Consider the following 8,798-nt stretch of genomic DNA (forward strand, 5'->3'; position numbering starts at 1 on the left):
TGCTCCCGTCTGCGGAGCCATCAAAATCGCCTTACTGTTTCTTCATTCCTGTGGCAGCCTTCTTGATATTGATACATCAACACTTAAGCTCGGTGCTAGGAAAACTTGCCGCCAGGTTGTTTAGCGGACAAGAAAATGAGAAATATAGCCGAAAGTTTTAGTAATAGTAGTTGTAGTAGTAGTGCAGGATTTGGAGTAAGACTCTTGGGTTTCCACTCAATTTACAGTTTGTCAGGTTTGTCTTCTTAAATATGTTGCTGTTTCACTCTCCATGTACATTTGTTTTGTTCCACCTAATGATTTGTGAACAAATTGCAGTATAGTTTCTTTAAATTAATTTTTTAGGGTCTTTCCATATTATAGAAACGTATTTGAAAAGCAATTTTGTTCTTCTATAAAGTTATTGTTAGGTTTATTATTTCTTGCTTTTGTGAATCGATATTCAACCCGTTCAGTCTGACGTGTTGTTTCTACTTCTTTTTTAAAATCGTTAACATCTACATCATAATTTCCTCGAATAAGGAATAATAGAAGCAAAAGATCGTGCATTTTTTATATAGAGAGTTAGTGGTAACAGTTTTAACATCACTAAGCGATTCCAGTAAACCTGATTTGAGATAAGTATCCATTTCTATTCATGGTGTTGGACTTCGTCAACTTCGTGGAGGTTACTTCTAGATAGTAGCCACGTTTGAGAGGTATAGACGGCAATCGGCACAAAATATCCAGTGTATGCATTTAGTTTCACTTTCTAGTCACATGAGCTGGACAAATTACGCTTTAATTGAAAGGGTGCGCTCATTTTTTTCCTAGACTTATTAAGGAAATTTTCATTCCAACTTTGATTTTGCTGTACAATGAGTCGAAAATCATGTTGAGACATGACCGATTTCAAATCTATCTCCCCAGTTGTTGCCTTGTGACATGAACAAAGCAAAAGAAACGAATCAGAAATGGCTGGATACCAACAAAAAAAACTAAATACAAAGAAATCTCATATACTTAACATGAAAGGGAGCATTCATTTTAAGTATATGAGATTCTTTGTATTTAGTTTCTTTTTGTTGGTATCCAGCCATTTCTGATCCGTTTCTGTTGATTTATTCATGTCACTTCGGTTGCGCGCTATCGCTTTAAAAAATCAGCGTAACCGTAGTTTTCATTTTATTGCATCATTTTTGGTAGTTCATTGATGAACAGGAGAAATAAAAGTGGCCCAAGAATTGACGCTTGGGGTACACTGCTTGCGAAATTTTTTGCAGGGACGATTTTTGGTCGTTCATTTGAATTGCTTTCTGTTTGAGAGATAAGATTTTATTTGTCCCCGTATGGTTCCACCACTTCCAAGAAATATCAATTTTTCAAGCAATACGAAAGCAGGAGTTGTAGTTGATAGAGTTTAGGATCAGACCAGGGATGAAAATCACCCTTCAGTTTTTCAACTGGCACATATTTCTTGCAAAGGTTAAGGGAGCCACAGAGACAGAGAATTCGCCAGGTGCAGATTGCAATCTCGTTTTAGCTTCTATCGAAGAATTCGTGATACATCTTTGTCAGTATTGATTTCCTGTCCTTTTCAGGCATGTGCTTGTTTAGGATGCTCATAAGTCGCGCAGACCAAAAGTTTTATTGGTCTTTTTTTTATCAGTTCTATCCGTTTTTATCATAACTGGTAAAAAAAGTCTCATTGGTCCATAAATCAGTAGTGCGGTGCATCAATATCTTTGGTGTGTGGTCTGATGGCGCTCCACTCGGACTCTCCGTGGCGGTATATAGAACTTCGTTAAACTAGTTGAGGGTATATTTGTCTGCTTACGCAATAGTGATTTAAATTGGCCGATCACAGCTTCAGAATTAATTTTACTTGAATTGTTGTTTAAATTTCTGATATTTTAGTTTTCGGCTAAAAGATTTGTTGGCCAGTACGGCCGCCAACTTTAAGCTCCTACGCAACTGGCAGCTAAAATTTAATTTCATAACGGTAGCTGGTGATGTCAAAAAAGTTTGGCAATGAGTGTTTCCTTAAGAGTTATTTTGGTCAAAAATGGGAAAACTTTTGATGAAAAACTAGGTGCTGAGAACGAAATGATCTAGCTCATTACAAAAACTGCGACAAACAAAGATGCCCCACCTGTGCTGTCAAAAAGAAAATAGTTTGGAATAACAACGCCTTTCAATGCGAATAATAAAACAACTGGTATCACAAAATGTCAAAAAAGAAGTGTGGAACAATATAAAAAATGAGGGACTTTGTTTGGAAATGCTTTTAATGTGAAAAAACACCAATTGAAAACAAAACCAGGAGAGTACATAAAAACGGAACACCGCTTCCCCCTGCTCTCCCAATACCCAGTATCAGCTACGGGAACCTCAATTGAAGATGCCAGAGCCAGTTTAGAGGCTACAAATTTTGAGGAAGATGAGAAAGTAAAATCTCTCGATGTTAAAAGCTAGTAAACCAATTAATGCAGGCGCCCGTGCTCATTATTTTATATCTTTACTTAATAGAGAGTTATTATGATTATTATTGCTACTATTATTATTATTAATATTATTATTATTATTATTTTTATTATTATTATTATTATTTTTATTATTATTATTATTATTATTATTATTATTATTATTATTATTATTATTATTATTATTATTATTGTTATTATTATTATTATTATTATTATTATTATGATTTTTACTTTTCTTATGATTAATATTATTGTCATTGGTAATAATACTATTAAATTTATTATCATAATTTTATTGATGTTATTGTTATTATTGTTATTATTGATATTATTATTGTTATTATTATTATTATTATTATTATTATTATTATTATTATTATTATTATTATTATTATTAGTGTTATTATTATTATTATTATTATTATTATTATTATTATTATTATTGTTATTTTTATTATTATTATTATTATTATTATTTTTATTACTATGATTTTTAATATTATTATGATTATTGTTATTTTTATTATTATTTTTGTGGTACCCCGTGGTATCCACTAACCACCTAACCTATCATTAGTGCAGTAAATTCATATTCAGTGAAATGCAATACATTTGTAGCCTTCTGTTCTATGCACCTCTCAATCGTACCACAATAATTACCACAGTGACTGGTAGTTGTAACCTTGAGCTCAGCTATCACGTTGGCAGCGAATTGCCTAATTGCAGTCTGTCTTAACGTTAGTAGTTAACAGTTGTCACTGAACATCTTTTGAATCACCTTATTCAGCGCATACTAGGCCTATCGAATAGCGCAACACTTTCTGAGTTCAACATGGCGCAGTCAGACAAAATAGGAAACACGGCTCTAGGACTTGAACCCTTCTGGGACAAACCTAGCAGTAATCCACCAATATCATGGCAGAAATGGAGGAGTCAACTCAAAATGGCCCTCGTCGCTAAGACAAACATCGAACTAGATGAACTACTCAAAGAGAGACCGACGACAGTCATTTACCCCCCCCCCCCCCCCCCGAACCGGTAAAGGAACAACCGGTACAGAATCCAACACAAACAATGGAAAGAGAACGAATGACGAGGTACCACCAGGCAATAGCCAAATGGAAAAACGAATGTAATCAAATCGATCGAATAGGGGCCCTATGCGGCGACAAACCATGGGACATGGCAGATAAAACAGCCAAATCTCTGATCTACCTGAGCCTTAGAATCGAAGGACGAAAGGTGCACGCAAGAAAGTTCCACCACACAAACGTGGAATCAAAATCAACAATGGAACTATGGGACGATTTAGATCAAACCTTCATCCGCCCAAGAAATGTAACGTTCGATAGATACCTTCTGTTGATACGCAAACAACATCGAGTGGCAACAATGGAACAATTCCATTCGGCACTCAGATCGCTAGCAGAACATTGTCAACTTGCCGATTTAGAAGATGAACTCCTAAGAGACATATTCACCGCAAACATGAAAGATCAAGAGATACAAAAAGAACTGCTAAAAACACACCCCACCCCACAAAAGGCCCTCAAACTAGCAGTGAGTATCAAATTGGGCATCAAAAGCCAATTAGCCATACAGGCAAAGCAACCATTGGATGCTTCGGCAACCCTATATATTGGACGAGAGGATCCAGTCATGGAAATTTCAAGCTCACGCCTCCGAGGATCTAACAGACCACCAACAACACCGCGAGGCATGGGTAGAGGAAACGGCAGAGGCATGAACAATAACAACAGAGCATCCACTCACAACTGCAGGAACTGCGGACAACCCTGGGATAGCAACCACCGAGCAAGGCGCCAAGCAATCGGCCAAACGTGCCGCCGATGCAACAAACAGAACCACTATGCGAAGGTTTGCAGATCCAACCTAAACAGACCCCAATCCGGAAGATCTGTGAACGAAATCAACGACCAGGGATTGGACCAACAAACACAGGGCATAAACATTATCTCACTAAACCCGGACAACCACTCGTCATACGATGACTCAGTGGACGAACACTCAGTTAACATGATGGAAACACCGGCCGACCCTATATCACCATCAAAACTGCATATCCAATTTGGTCAGAGTAAATTCTGGGTAATGGTCGACTCAGGAAGTTCCACGAGCATCGTCACGGAACAAATGGCGAAAGATATAGAAGCCAGAGATAGCAACACGTGGTGGAGCAGAACAACAAATCCAGTGAAACTAAAGAGCTAAACCGACACCCCTATAAAAAACCTGGGAACACTCTACAGCGACATTGAGTGCAACGGCTGGAAGGCAGGACACGCAGACATCATAATGTTCCCGAAGAAACACCGACTGATTGTGGGATGGGACCTGTTCAAACCCCTAGGAATACAACTAAAACAACACGACCCCCAAAGTCCTCAGTTAAGAACGTCAACTCAATAGACACCCCTCAAACCCCCTCAGTCAAGGAAGAAGTAGCAATTAAATACAATAACCTAAAAACCAGTATAGGACGATCCATACATCATAAGGTAAATTAACAATTTAAGTCAAACTACACCCCTGTCCATAAAAAAGGAAGACGCGTACCACTACACCTCGAAACACTAGTAGAAGAAGAACTAAAAAAAATTACAGAACAACGGAAATATAAACAAACTAAAAAAATGTAGCGACAAATTTTTCATATCACCTATCGTAATCACAGTGAAGAAAGACAAATAAAAAAAACTAGCAATTGACTCGAAAACAATCAACAAATCAATTCACAAAAACAAATATCAGATGCACAACATCGACTGCCTAATGGACAGCATCGCACAAACCATCACTCAATCGTTCGACGAAAGAGAAGTCCTGTTCTCAACAATAGACCTACGCCTATCAACCTATCAACATCCTAGGCGGTCAAGTCACAGGAACATATCGATTCAACACTGGATTTTACGGATTAACAGATATGGCGGCAGAATTACAAAAAGCCATAGACAAAACTTTATACAACCTATCGAATACATTCAGTTTTCTGGACGATATCATTATCGTTACATGTGGTGGTTTACAAAACCATAAAGAAATATTATTCAAATGCCTTGACAGACTAAATGATGAAAATCTGGCAGTAAACCTTATTAATTGCAAATTCGCAAAAACTAATATAACTTGACTAGTCTAAGAAATAGACCAAAAAGGTATTAAACGAATCGTCTCTAAGACACAGGCAATACTTAATCTGAAGCCATCCTCATCCCATAAACAACTCAAATCATTCTTAGGAAGCGTCAACCACCTAACGAAATTTAAACTAAGTCTAGAATCCCTATGTTGCGAATTCAGAAACCCAGTACGAATCACCACCAAACAAATTTCGAAAACATAAAGAAATGCATACGCAACCTGACAGAAAACACACATTATGACACAAAAAGAAAGATCAGAGTTAAAGCAGACGCATCAAGATCGGACTTAGGGGCAGTCCTCGAACAAGAAACTTGCAACGGATGGGAGACAATATCCTACGCCTCAAGATTTTTAAATAAAGCAGAAGAAAAACACAGTACAAACGAAATAGAATTATTAGGAGTTGTATGGGCGTTAGAACACTTTAAACACTATTTATTAGGTCACCATTTCACAGTACAAACCGACCATAGGGCTCTTTTATCAATCTTTATAGAACAATCAAGTAAAATCCACCAAAGCCGCCTAACCGGTTGGTACGATAGATTAATCCCATTCAATTTTAACATAGAACACATAGCCGGAACGAATATGGGACTAGCAGATTACATGTCCCAAAATCCATCCAAACCTGAAAAACTCCCGAGCACATATGATGAAAATTTTATAATAGCTCAAATAGACGTTATAAAAGAAACACTACAAGGAATATGCAAAAAAGGCAGACCAAATAAACTCAACAATAACAAAACACAGCACAACACAATAACGACGCGTAACGATTCCAATGACATTAAAACAAATACAATGGAATTGACCAACGATTCCAACGCTTTCCCATATTGCCAAACCACACGACAGAGAGGCAGGCCCAGAAAAGTTAACGTGGAATCGTCAAACGATTCCACACGAACAAAACACAATACCGACAAACCCGGTATGACTACAAACAACTCACCAAAAATTGAAAATACAGCCTACGCAGCAGTCACAAATCAATCCAAACACAATTAAACACAACGAATAATGACGTCACTAACAATACGCAAGACACACAGCAAAGGAAAACACAAGCGCATTTGCCAATTAACACAGCTATACTCCAACAGCCTAATTCAGACAAACAACACAATTTAACAAATTAAATGGAGCACACAACAATTAGCCCAAATAGCGCCACCGCAAAATCACCAGTGCAGAAAACATCCTTCTCAATGAGAAACTACCTAAGCCCTACCCCAAAAGCATCGCCTCCTACATCAGACGACCAACTCTCAAAACAACTGGAGATCGTGTTCAATCAACAACTAAATGCAGCAATGATCAATAGAGATACGGTGCTACGTGAGATCAGAGACTGCATAATCAATGAGGACCAAGCTCTATGCAAATTCCTGAGCAAGCAGATAGACGCAAAATGGGGAAGCCTAAGAGTCAACAACGGCTGCATCCTGGTGGACAACAAATTAGCAATACCCAACATCCTGAAGGAATCTGTATTGGACGTCCTCCATGCAACGCATCCAGGAGCGTGGAGCATGACTGAACTAGGGCAGAGATTATGTTGGCCATTCATCAACCGAGATTTAATCAGTAAATCCAAAACGTGTCGACCCTGTACCGAGTTTGGTAAGAATCTAAAAAACTTAATACGAAAGTCCGACTGGACACTTCTTCCGCCATGCTCTGTACCAAACGAAAATTTTCAATTAGATTTCGGCGGACCAATATTTGACGGACCAATATTTGAAGGGAGGGAAGTTTACTTCTTAGCTTGCATTGACCGTTTCTCGAAATTCTGGACTCTGAAATTAGTCTCAGACGCAAATGGCCCAAACATAGAAAAATTTTAAACAAATACATAACCCAACACGGGGTACCTAGAAACATTAGATTAGATCAAGCCAGATTCTTAAAAGGTAATAAAATACAACAACTATGTAAACGATACAACATTGAATTAATGTATTCCCCAGCTAACGACCATCGCCCCATAGGATTAGTAGACCGTCTAGTACAAACCGTCAAACGGCGATTGGGCTGCATAAAACTCGACCCCAAACAGAAACCGTTCAATAATAAGAACGCCCTACAAAACATATCATTTGAACTACGCACATACAGAAAGAAAAAAATCAATACTCTCCCCTTTCGAAGCCCACTATGGAAGAAAAGCGAACAACGCACTAACAAACATAACACACAAATCAAATATCAAAAACTTAAATTGGTCAAACACTATAAAACACTATTTAGATGACAACATCATAGGAGAAGAGGAATTCATCAGTCAGGACAAATGGTATGACGAGGATCTGGATAGTGATGGAAACAACGGAAACTACAGGAGGCCAAAGATGACGAAGGTGAAGTACACCGCATCATCAAACTCTCAGCAGCCAGATTTGAAGAACCATTAGCCAGAAACAGCCCTCGACTCCAACTAGCCCGCAAAACTCTTGCCGCCTCGCGAAACAAGAAGCAACTGCAAGGACTCTATGAGGCTATTCCAGAGGTGGCAGCACTCGTAAAAACAACTGACAGCACAGTAACGATCAAAGTACCAGGCCAAAAGGACACCGTCCTCGATAAATCTGATGTCGCAAAATTCAGCACGCCAGAGCAACGCCATATTCCGCCATATTCCTCTCATCAGCAACGCCATATTCCGCTCGCCGCCAGAAAGACCGTGCGCAAGCAAATTTCATACAGAGCATATAATCACACGCACAAGACATCAAAAACAAGATCGTCGGCCAACAAGCCATCCGCAAAAGAGCACCCCAAACGTCGGACTTAGAAAAAAAGGCAAAAGCCAACCTCGCAAAGGTCAACCGCACCAGAATCCCACCTAAAAGATGCTATCAGCAATCACCCAAGAAAGGATCTCCCAAAAGGAAAAAGCTCTCGACGGCATCATCACAAGAGTCAGCAGAAGAACAGGGCGACGAACTCCACGAGTCCGATACTAGCCAAGATTACAAAGCCGCACCAAAAAAACACAAAAGCACATTAATAGTGGACACGACTGGAGCATCCACCCGACGCAGCGCACAAGACAAAAAGAAGCCGAAACTGTACGGTGATCTCACAGAAATGTCATCCTCGGATGAGTCGTCGGACAATGGACAAGCCTCAAATCATCGAAGACGAATAAGCATCGCT

Source organism: Convolutriloba macropyga, chromosome 11 (assembly GCF_964194025.1).
Source record: "Convolutriloba macropyga chromosome 11, txConMacr16.3, whole genome shotgun sequence".
Lineage (NCBI taxonomy): Eukaryota > Metazoa > Xenacoelomorpha > Acoela > Convolutidae > Convolutriloba > Convolutriloba macropyga.